Raw genomic sequence first — 12,047 nt, forward strand, 5'->3', positions numbered from 1 at the left:
ACCTTGAATCATGGTGAATATATCATGGTAAATGCCCTCTTGTAGCTACCTGCATTCTCAGCAGGCAGAGAATGCCCAAATTGTATCTCTGTTGTTCAGTATGTCACAAATATTTCCAAAGAAATTTCTACTTTGACTAACTTCAAGAGTTATGAGGAATAGGGTTAATAAATGCAAAGCATCTAGCATAATGTCTTACATAGTTAAAGACTCAATAAATTATTGTGATAACTAGTGGTAACTATTATGATTATTACCACCATCATCATTATCAGTGTCATTATCATTATCATCCTATCATCCAGGTAAGAACCTGGCTCTTACTACATTAGACATAGTCTTCTGAGGACATTTTTTTTGTTTGTTTAATGGCATCATAATTTTGAGGAATGCTGGCTTTCCATGTGATTAATAAATGTAATACTTTCACCAACAGAGTGACTGCTCTAAGAGATACTACGTTTCCCTAAACTAGACAGTTAGTGGGCTCCGTATAGTATGTCTGTTATAGCTCTCCATGTTGCCACTAACTTAGGCAAAATACAGGAATAGTTAATATCATGATACTGTGGGGAGTACTCACTTTGGCAACACATACACTAAATTTGAAACAATACAGAGAAGATTAGCCTGGCTTCTGCACAAGGATGACACACAAATTCATGAAGTGTTCCATTAAAAAAAAAAAAAGATAACAGTGGGGATTCCTTGAGGCCAAGGGCAGTATGCATCTGGCTCTCTTGAAGGACCAGGGCCAGAATGGAAGATAGGAACCCAAGGGAGTATTCACTCACTATTGTGTCTTTTTCTGTATTTGTTTTAATCTTTCTTCTCAACAGACTAGCTTGCTTTTCAGCAGACCCTTTGCTTCTCAGGCTACCTGGTACTTCTCAGGCCCCACAGCTCTTGGAGCTCCCAAAGTCATATTTACAGGACCAGCCTACTTTGCAGATGCACAATCCTAACTGACCCAGTTTGGTGTCTGGTGCTCTTGGCCCAGTCACTGATGGTCACAGAGTGCAGTGACAGGTTACTGACATAGCTGTGAGGTGGTAGTCATTGTGACATTTTCAAGAATCCCCCAAAGAGATCTATTCTGTGTCTCAGCTTTCTTACTGCCCTTTGTTTCTACCATAGCTAGTATTGGCCAAGTTCACAGTTAGTACTGACCATACACTGTCAGCACTGCTTTCCAATCTGATTCTGAAGGTCTGCAGAACTTTCTGTATTCTATTCTTGGAGGGAAAACTTTCCTATAAGGTCTATGACTTTGGAGGAAAGACTACCACTCACAAGGAACCCACAGAAAGACTGCTTTCCTTTAAAAAAAAAAAAGTCTCTTCTTTGCTCTGCTTTTCCCTTTACAAATATTTGGCAAAGCTATTTCTCCCTGCACATCAAAAGCTATCTGCATCTGGACAGAAGCTTCATACCACTTTTTAAATCCTCTCATCTTCCCCTAGCATCCTCCTGAAATGTGGGTTAGACAAGGTCCTATGTCACAAGACATATAAGACACATAAGAGATTATTTCTTTCCCCCGCTATGCATAAAATCAATACTTTTCTTGGCCAGTGCTTCCTTTTTAATGCAGTGACTACATATCTCATTGGTAACATCTCAGATTCTATATATACGCTCCCAGTTCTAATGAGGTATGAGAGCCTTTACATAGAATTTTCTGTTTTATAAAATTGGTTTTTTACAATGTGATGTTTTAATGTCTGTAACTTAGTGGTGATTTCTAATATTTTATCCACAGACTGAATTAAAGCTTCATTAAATCTTATAGTTACAAGGATTTTTTTTCTTGTTCATAATTATGTGGAAAATGTTCCAAGTCAGTTATACTTGATATTATCCAATAAATTAGAAACTATACTTTTGCTGCTTTAAACTTGACTTTATAAGGTTCCTATAATTGTAAAAGGCATGGACTGATAGGCAAATCTTACAATGTTAGTACATGGTGACACTACAGAAAGAGAATTGTTTGGAGAATTATTTTCAATGTAATATGACTTGCCTCTTTCCCTCACAGCTCAAAAAGAATAAAAGGAAGCATTCTTGGGTGTTTCTTTTCAGCAGTGTTGGGTGCTTCACTTATAGCTGACCATATATTCCAAGAGTCCTGAGCTTTTTGTTGTATAAGCACCTCCTGCCCACTGGCAGCTATACTAATGTGCCCCAGAAGGCTTTGCTCCTATCCATCATCTTTAGGAGGAGTACTCAAGCCAGATAGGAGACTCATTGTTGAAATGCAGAAAAAAAAGTCTGGAAGACCTTGGGGAAGTAAGAGGCTGAGCCAGACTCATAGGAAATGAAGAAAAGGAAAAGAGCCTGTGTACACGACAGACACAATAATAAATGTTTTGAATGATGGGTAACGGTGCTGGATCAACTACTAAGTGTTTTATATCCAGAAGCCATTGCTTCCTTTTTTGGACAAAGATGGAAAATTTTAAATAGAGTATTCCCTGAATACACTTTTAATCATTCTGTCTTCAGAATATTATGAAAGTATGAAAAAAAGGGATCTAGGAATACATTTACAAGAGTCCTTCCTGAGAATTTTGAGGTTAACTCAGCAAACACAGATGAAAGGACCTTGACTACATACTGTGAGTAATGTAAAGACAGAGAGGGCTCTAGCTCTATTCTCAAGGCAGCTATAGTCTTTCAGGAGGAACATCATGCATACAGAACAAGGCAAGTCATGACCTGTGCCATGGAAAAAACAAGACTGTGCCTTTTTGAAAGCAAAGAGCATTTGTGGCTAATGGAGATATCAAGACAAGGCTTTATAGAGAAAATAGCTATTGAGGTGATGCTTGAAGGATGAGTAGAATTTCAAGAGATAAAGCAGGGGAAAGGTCCTATGGAAAAAAAATCAGTCTGAACACAATTTCATAATCAAATGAAGAAGGAAGAACATTAACATTTCTAGGAAGTGGCAAATGATGTGGGTTGAGTAATAGCACAGGTTAGACAACTGGCAAGATTAACAAGAGTGATAAGCTGCAGATATGACTTGGTAGAGTATGTCCATTCCATAGAGGGAAAGGAGCATATACTATGTACAAGGCACCAAACTCATGTATGTCATATTATTTTATCTATTATTTTATACATTATAAAGATAGAAGATTCTTCACTATAACCCTGTGAAGTAAGTACTACGATCTATAATTTAGAGCTGAGATTAACCAGGTTCTGAGATGTTAGATAATTTCCCCCAAATCATAAAGCAAGTAGGAAGGTAAAACTAGGACTCAAGCCTAGGTTAGTATGAATCCATAAGTCCTTCTTCTGTGTTGTGCTATCTTGACTACATTTACAGCATGGAGTTTCTTTTTCATTTCATAGCCTTGGCAAGCCATTGGCAGTCTAGGACTTGGGATAAATTAATCTAGTGGTACAATTTAAGTGAAATGGAGAAAGGAGACTAGAAATGAGAAGTCCTGGTTGGGGTTTCAGAAATGACAAAGGCTATAAACTGAAAGGAATAAATGAGTGCTGGAGATGTTGTAAAGAAAGAATCCATTCTCTTAACAACTAATATGGTAATGAAAGGAGTAAGAGAAGTCAATGATGACTGGAGATTTGAGCTCAAGGAGATGTATGGTATAAGAGCATTTGCACAACTTTGGAAATAAGGAGTATCTACCATGCTAAACATTGTTCACTTTGTGAGGCACTTCACACAAACCATAAGCCTGAAACCAGCCCTGTAGAGGGAATGGTGGTATCCTCTCACTAGAGAGAAGGAAGCTGAGGATCTGAAAAGTTAAAATGAATGTTCATGAACCTCCTCTCCCAAAATGTTCACAAAGCACCTGAGATGTAAAACGCAACTTCAGAAAGTTTATTGACCTCTGTAAGCCATAAGCTATACAAAAAACACCTTTGGAGCTATGCAGTTCTTTTATCAATTAAGATTAGGTTCAGATAGAAGAGGTATAAAATACAAAATACCAGTAGCTTAGACAAAACAAGCTTATTTCCTCTCATACCCAAGAACAGTCTGAGGACATGTGATCTAGTACTGTGAGTATCTCAACAAAGTTCTAGAACCCAGGCATCTTCTGGCCTCATGCTGCTCAGTTGTCTCCAGCGCTTGGGTTTCCTTCATGGTCCAAGATGACTGCATAAACTTTAACCAACTTGCCCCTACTCTAGCAATAGTAAGAGGAAAGGACTAAAAGAAGCATACCTCTTCCCTTTAAGGATATTTCTTCAAACCTACACCCTGTACTGCCAACATCCCAAAGTCCAGAATTGTGTCATTTAGCCACACCTAGTTAACAGGGAAATTAGGGCTTATTTGCTGAGGAGGAAGGAAAGAGAGATATTGGAGACAAGAGCATGCCCTGCACATCCATGACCCCTAAGACCTGTGTCCAAGGTCTCTGTTGTATTGACCAGACATTCAATCCACTTTTCCTGCCTGACTGCGGAATGTGTCATTTAGTCTATAATGCACTAAGAAAGCATTTTACAATTCATTAATGAAAGGTCTACTAAGGAAGAATTTGGAGAAGAAACTTAAGAAGCAAATGAGATTTTTGAAATAAAAAAAAATAGTTTGAAAGGCTAGCATTCCTTACCCTTCAAAAAAGTAAGAGGTGGGGAAGGAATCTGTCAGTAAGATGTGCTTTTAAAATAAATGGAAAACATTTCCAAACTGGATAAATACTGAAGTTGCTTTTGTCCTGTCACTTTATTTGGTGGTAGAAATTTTATTAGCCTATTTCTCTTTCCCTATTAAATACTCTTGCATTTAAAGGGGGGACATTTCTTTCTGCAAACAAAGAACTATGCTTAGTAATCAGTATGTTTGATGTTTACTACTCGGTATTAAAATTTGGGGGATGTAACTAAAATGAACCAATAGTAAATATGAATGGATAGTCTATTAGTCTCCACTAAATAAAAGTATTTTCCCCTGTGAGATTCATCGTAAAAAACGTTATTCTTTAAGACGCTGTATTGTTTAAGAGATCAATAAACAGAGGAAGAAGAAAGTACTAAAAGGCAATATTTCTGGAGCTAAAGTTTCTGCTCCAAATCCTAGGTCAGCTAATAACTATGGGCAAGTTATGTACCATCTCTATTCTTTAGCTCCCTCATCTGACATTTGTAATAATAATAGCACACAACTCATTGAGTATAAAAAAGCCCTTAGGATGGTGTCTAGCACATAGTAAGTACCATAAAAATGTTAGTAATGATTACATTCTGTTAAGGACTTGCCATATCCAGGTACCAATTTGCATCTTGTTCTGCCCTAGATTTTGAATGTTGGAGGGCAACTAAGTTTTGGCTGCAAACCATAAATTCTTTATCCTTTTACCTATCTTTCTTATAAAGACATTGATCTGAAAAATTCATTTTGTCATATATTTTTAAACATACATGCCTTCAAATTTTTTATCCAACCCTTAGTTTAAAAATATCAAACATAATTAATTACCTTACAAGCTTAGGCAACATCTTTAAATGATACATCAAAATTAAGGAGTTTGGGTCTCCTATACTATACCACCTTTTTAAAAGCAGCTTCATTTAGGTACAACTCATATATTTTACAGTTAACCTATTTAAAAGGTGCAGTAGTGCATTCATTTTTAGTATATTCATGAAGTTAGCAGTCATCACCAGAATCAATTTTAGAACATTTTCATCACCTTACAGAGAAAACTTATAACCTTCAAAAATCACCTTCCAGTCATCTCATCCCCTATCTCTAAGCAACCACAAATGTGTCTGCTTATTGTACACATCTCATATAAATGGAGTCATGTAATATGTGGTCGTTTCTGTCATTTGTCATAATGTTTCACAGCCTGTTTTGAATCACGGATCAGTATTTCATTTCTTTTTGTTGTCATACAACAAAACATGTATACAATGCATTGTATACATGTATCAATTATACTTATCCATCCATCAGCTGAAGGATATTTGAGTATTTGCCATTTTTGAGTCTCTATCCTCATAGACTTTTCTGTCCTACAAACTTAAAGTGAAGCCCAAAAGATGATGATGATTAATAACACCTGCAAGTTGCTCTTAAATACATTTATCTCAAAAAACTTATTAAGTTTCATGGAACAAACACATTGGCAGTGAGTACCCAGAGAATATCAAGTGTTATAATTAAAGTACCAAGAAAGAAGTTAATATGGTAGGAGATGAGCTTGAAAAGTAGGCTTAAAGCAAGATCCACTGAGACATTTTGGCTTTATTCCATGAGTACTTTATTATATGAAGGTAGTCATTAAAATGGTTATTGAGCTGAGCAACAACGTGGCCAATTACACAAGAAAGGATGAATTACAGGATACTATAGATTGAATGCATGGAGACCTGTTCAGAACACTTTGCAATTACTCAGAAATAAGATTGACAGTTAGAATGGGAAGGAGGAAATGAATGTAGAGGGACATCTGGAGACAGAATAAACAGATTATAGTGCCTGGATGTGGCCAGTAATAAAAGAGGAAAATTAAAGATGATTCTTTAGATCTGTTGTAGGTGACTAAATGGATGAAACACTACCATTAAGAAGAACTGGAAATACCAGAAAAAAATGGAGCAGTCATGGGTATGGAAGAGTCAGTAAGTTCTGCACTGAACACTTATAATTTCAGGTTTTAGAGGAATAATCACAAAAAATGCGACCACAAGCTTGAAACTGTGGCTGCCAATTCAGAGAAGAGGCAGTTCTTTAAGAAATCATTTTGGGAGTTATACTCATAGAACTAAACATTAAAACCATGCAAGTAAAATAGAACTCAAACTCAGAGAAAGTGAAAAGTTCAAAGATAGAAAATAAGGACACATACTACATCCAGCAAATAAATACCAGATTACGAATTATGGTGGTTGAATAGTGTCCTTTCCAAATTCATTTCTACCTGGAACTTCAGAGTATAACTTTACTTGGAAACAGTCTTTGCAAATGTAATTAAGTTATGGATGAAGTCATACTGAATTAGGATGGGCTATAATCCAATGACTAGTATCATATAAGACAGGGAAATTTGGACATAGGCACAGACACACAAGGGAAAAGACAGACAGAAATAGGAATGATGTAGCTACAAGCAAAGGAACACCAAGGATTGCTGGGAGACACCAGAAACAAGGAAGAGGCAAGGAAAGTTTCTTCCCTAGAATTTTACAGGGAGTATGGCCCTGCTGACACAGTAACTTTGTACTTTTGGCTTCCAGAAGAATAAATTTCTGTTGTTTTAAATCACTAAATGTGATAATTTTCTATGCAAGCTCTAAGAAACTAATACAAGAATCAGTAAAGGAATGGGCAGAGAGAAAAGCATAGGGAAATGCAATGTTAGGAAAGCCCAAGATACTGCAAAAATTTCAGGAAGCTTGGGAAGCTCAGTAGTTTCATGTCTGCAGACGTGGACTGGCTGGTGTGTGGGTGGGGAGGGTGGGGAAGCAAGCAGTAAAACTGACAACTTCAAGGCCCACTGTTGACTTGGAGAGGACAGTTTAGTCACCAGGGAACCATGGTGGAGCCTTTCCCTTATAATGGAACATATATCTATGTTCAAGTACAGTAGCTTGCTTACTTGTTTTGACTCCACAAAAAATAGAGGCCCTATCTCTTGATTATCTATATTTATCTGTTATCCAGAAGACTGGAACACAAGAGTTGCTCAGTATTTGTGAAAGAGATTAAAGATAGAAGGAAGTAGTTAGTAATTGCAAAAGATATTATGAATTTAGTTTACACTTAATTCTAGGAAAAGGAGAGGATTGTTGGCAGGAGGGCTTTTGGATAAAGAGTTAAGTTAATAAGATTAGGGGAAATTAGAGGTAAAATGTCAGTCTTGAGATGGCATGACTTGGCTATCTATATCCATGTCCTGTTGTATAGTGGCCAAAAACCTTAATAAGTGATGGTATACTAGAAACAGAAAGCAAACTGTGACCCTCTGGTTACAGGAATGGAAGAAAATTTTTTACTTGTTTTTATTTTTTTTGCTTCCAATGTATCAGTTTCCTATTTAGTGCCAACCATTATACTAAGAGATTTAAACATTCTTACTTTACAAAACTGTTACCATTCTTCTTTTACAGATAAGAAAGCTAAGGCTAAGAGAAATTAAAGAACTTTCCCAAGTGCATCATTGGTAAATAGCAAAGCCAGGATTAATTACAGACAGTCACTCTAGCTATAGGGGTGGATATGTACCCTGTCTTACTGAATTTGAGGTGCTTCATTTTGAAGATGTCCTTCCTGAAATACACCTTCACATATGGTTAGTGTTGCTCAAATCTTTCCAGTTCGTAGATACAGTCCCAAGCAGTCTCCCTCCCCCCACACAAATTTCTTTTTGAAATCACCTTTTCTGCCCAAATTCTACATTCTACTCTGTAATGCATTTTATTAGTTTTATAATTATAGAATAATATTCTCATTTGTATCTCATTACCAGTACTATTCGTTAATGGGGAAATCCTCTTGCATTCTGTAAAATTGACCTAATCCAAAAGCAGGTATCAGACAGTTTTCCCTATCTTGCTGTCATAATATTTGAAAGTTTACACTTATAAAAATAACTACAATTGGCAAACATTTTTTCACTGCTTGAGATACTCAGAGTGTTGCCAAAAAGAGCCAAATAATATGGTTAATTTTAGGCTACCACTGGAATGCATTCTCATATATGTGTTTTCTTGTTAACAGTTCTCTTGTCCCATACATTGGACTGGAATGTTGGTTTTCAAAAGAGGCTATATAGGACATAGCCTCTTTTTTCTATCTCAAGGTAGTACTCATCAAAGGGCATTTTTCAGTGGAGAGAAATGAGGGATGTGATAGTTCTTAATTTTGTGAGTCTCTCTCTATATATAAGGTGAACTAAGGTTCTCAAAGGATTCATTATCACCACAACCAGCTCTCTTAACTCAGCTCTCAAACTTCATTTTATAGCAGTGATCTTGAAACAAACATTAGGTACATTCATAGTTTTATCTTGTATTTGTTGATTGACAAATATTTAGCCATGGAGAAATATTTGCAAGGTCAGAAATTATTCCTTAAACATGAACAATGATTTCATTAATCATACCCATAATTTTACCCTGTTTCATGATACCTTTTTTTCCTCCATAAGGAAAAGTCATTTCAGCTCTGAAACATTGATCAGTATTTTTTTCTTTTTAGCTAAATTATGGGATATCTGTATAAAATAACAAGCTTTTAAAGTTCCTTTCTAGTCCATCAAAAAATTACCTAAAAAGATGAGTATTTAAATTTTTATTTTTTTTCTCTTTTATAAAAAACTCTTTTGGACACATTAAGAAAATTCTGAGCTAAATCTTGATGTAAGCTACTCTTAGTGATTGTTATAATGTAGAATAGTGTATTCAAAATAAAAAATGGTCTTAAAGAATCTGGTATTAAGTTAAAGAAGTTCAGTCTATCTAGCAATTTTTCAAGTATGTATTTTCAGTGCCTTAAAATATATCATTTGACAGAATCTACTAGTCATACCACTTTATCTTTTTTTTGACCCAATACAAATTAGTCCTTTTCTAACATATGTGGATGTGAGTTCATCGAAATTATTTCTGTTGTGTGAGCTCCAACATTTAATATGATTCATAAACTGATTTTGAATGAAATTTCAAGTAAGTTTAAATTTTTTGGGGGGGTATGCATCTTATTGTATTACTCCTAATCAAAGTTCCTGTCATTCAATTGATTTTAGTTAAGAAAAAGTTCTGATAATTTTCTTTGAATAAAAAATTTAAGTTTCTGTCATAAAGAATTTTAAATACATAGTAACTGAAAGTAAGGAGATTAATACAATTATAATTTCTGTGTGTCTCTCACCCATCTTTAATAATTATCAATATCTTGTCTTTGTTACATCTAATCCCTTCACCACTCTTCATTGATATTATTATTTTTCCAAAGTATTATAAAGTTCAGTTATCATATCATTTCATCCATACTATCAGAGTCAACACAATCCACAAGAACTCCTTATTATATAATACTCAGTTGTGTAATTTTCCAGTTGTCTCAAAAACATGGGGTTTTTATTTATTTTTTGTTGTTGTACTAGGAGTACACTGTACATTTACAAAAGTTCTTATAATATATCATAGGAGAATTCACCCTCATAGTTCATTTTTATGAATTAGGATCCCACTGATGTTCACGTTACATCAATCTTTGAAACAGTGGTTTTAACATCTAGTGATATGTACTATGGTTTTTAGTTTCCCTAACCCACAAAAATTAAGTTCAGTAATGTACTTTTCACTAAGAAAAATTTGCTTATTATATGTCACTGAATTCAATTTTAGTTTATTGAGTGGTAATATTTAGCATCTAATATTAAATATTAAAATTAATATTAACTATTTAATTTATTGAGCAATATCTATATGTTAGAAGTTCTGCTTGACACTGTAACCACATTCTTTGTTTTGCTGTTCCCCAAATCTTGTACATTCCATACATCACTGTAGTTTGATAAGATAACAAAAATGCTAATAGATTAATTTGCTTAAGGTCATGTAACGAGTAAGTTAAAATAGTTATACAGGTTTGAGGATTTGCTTTTAATGAAAAATTAACCTGGAAAGCAGTAATTGAGGAATGGATAAAACTCAGACTAATCTGAATAAGAATGACAACAATAGCATTTGTATTATTATCAATAAAAACAATGCTAAGGTCATATAAACATGGTTATTCCCTGCCCCAATTCTGTACCATCGGAGTTAAGCAAATGACTCAGTTTAGTGTTAGAAGCCCCTATAGTGAAGCAAAAGTGGAAGCTCCGTGGTAGCTCGTTTTAGAGAAAAGCCAAGATGTCTACCAGATACCATTTTCAGGAAGTAAAAATCTGTAACACAAAACATTTCTACAAGTCTTTAAATATCATTTGTTTTTATGGTTTGGAGTTTATCTTGTCCAGAGCATCAAACTGATGTCTGTGTGACCTCCCAATGTCCTTTTCAGTCCTGTAGTTCTCACACTAATGAATTCAAACAGAAAAGGATTATTGGGCCAGAGCTCAGAGTATATTCAGAGCCAGAATGTAGGAAAAGTTACAAAATACAGATGTCTGTCAGGGATGGAATCCAAAGAGAAAAGCCTGCCAAAAGTTAGAAATAGATATGTTCTTGTACCAAAACAAAGTTTTGACTTTGGCTTATAGCCAGAAAAAAATTTTTTTAATAATGAGATCAAACTATTAAACCATATAATATGCAAGTGAGGTATAGTGACATCCTGTGGTTGGAGATATGTAATTGATTAAAAAAAAAAAAAAAAAAGCATAGTTCATGACATTCAAGTATGTGCAGACCGGCTCTCAGTTCCTCAGATCTGTGCCAGATTCTACCTTTTAGAGAATCTATAATCCCCTATTTTTCATTCAGGAGTAAAATTCTGATGCTCTTTGGAATTGTCAGTTTTTGCATATCAATAATTGTAAGTAGAACTCAAAACTTTTAAAATGCTGCATAATTACATAAGATATTTTTTAAATGTTTATACTTTTTAAACACTAAAAGTAAGACATTTTATTATTTTTTACTGAAGGTAAAGTCTCTAAAATTAATGCAGTCTACTTTAATTGCATACTAAACCTTTAAGAATTGGTTATACTAGAGAGAATTTGTTTTTTGTGGGTTTTTTTTAAACTTTAAAAACTTTTCTAAGAGCAATTTGTTCCAAGAATACTTTTTCCCTTGGGCAGCAGGGTTGGGGAAGAGGATGGGAATGGATGACAACCAAGAAGGTTCTGGTAATTCTGTGGACATGTAAGAATTAGTCTATGGATACCATTGGTTTGGTTTGGTTTGTGTGGTTTGTTTTGTTTAATTTTTTTTTTTTTTGTTATCTCTACCCAGACTGTTTATTAGTTTTCTATTTTGTACTTTTTTCCCTTTCTAGAATTCTTAAGAGAAATTTTTTCCACCTAAAGTCTGCTGAACGGCAGATTGTCTACAGCTTTTGTTTTAGCCTATGATACATTATGGATTTGACTAAA

At 34.8% G+C, this 12,047-nt stretch overlaps 1 protein-coding gene and 1 non-coding gene across 5 annotated transcripts in view; both read left to right on the top strand.

Moving 5' to 3' along the window:
• The window catches only part of Vps13b (vacuolar protein sorting 13 homolog B), a 699,658-nt gene that overhangs the window by 565,483 nt on the left and 122,128 nt on the right, over positions 1-12,047 (top strand). The gene's annotated exons all lie outside the window — the stretch shown is intronic.
• Positions 576-682, top strand: LOC141422027 (U6 spliceosomal RNA). The gene has a single exon (XR_012446696.1). It is a non-coding gene; the product is annotated as a U6 spliceosomal RNA (small nuclear RNA).

Source organism: Castor canadensis, chromosome 3 (genome assembly GCF_047511655.1).
Source record: "Castor canadensis chromosome 3, mCasCan1.hap1v2, whole genome shotgun sequence".
Taxonomy (NCBI): Eukaryota; Metazoa; Chordata; class Mammalia; order Rodentia; family Castoridae; genus Castor; species Castor canadensis.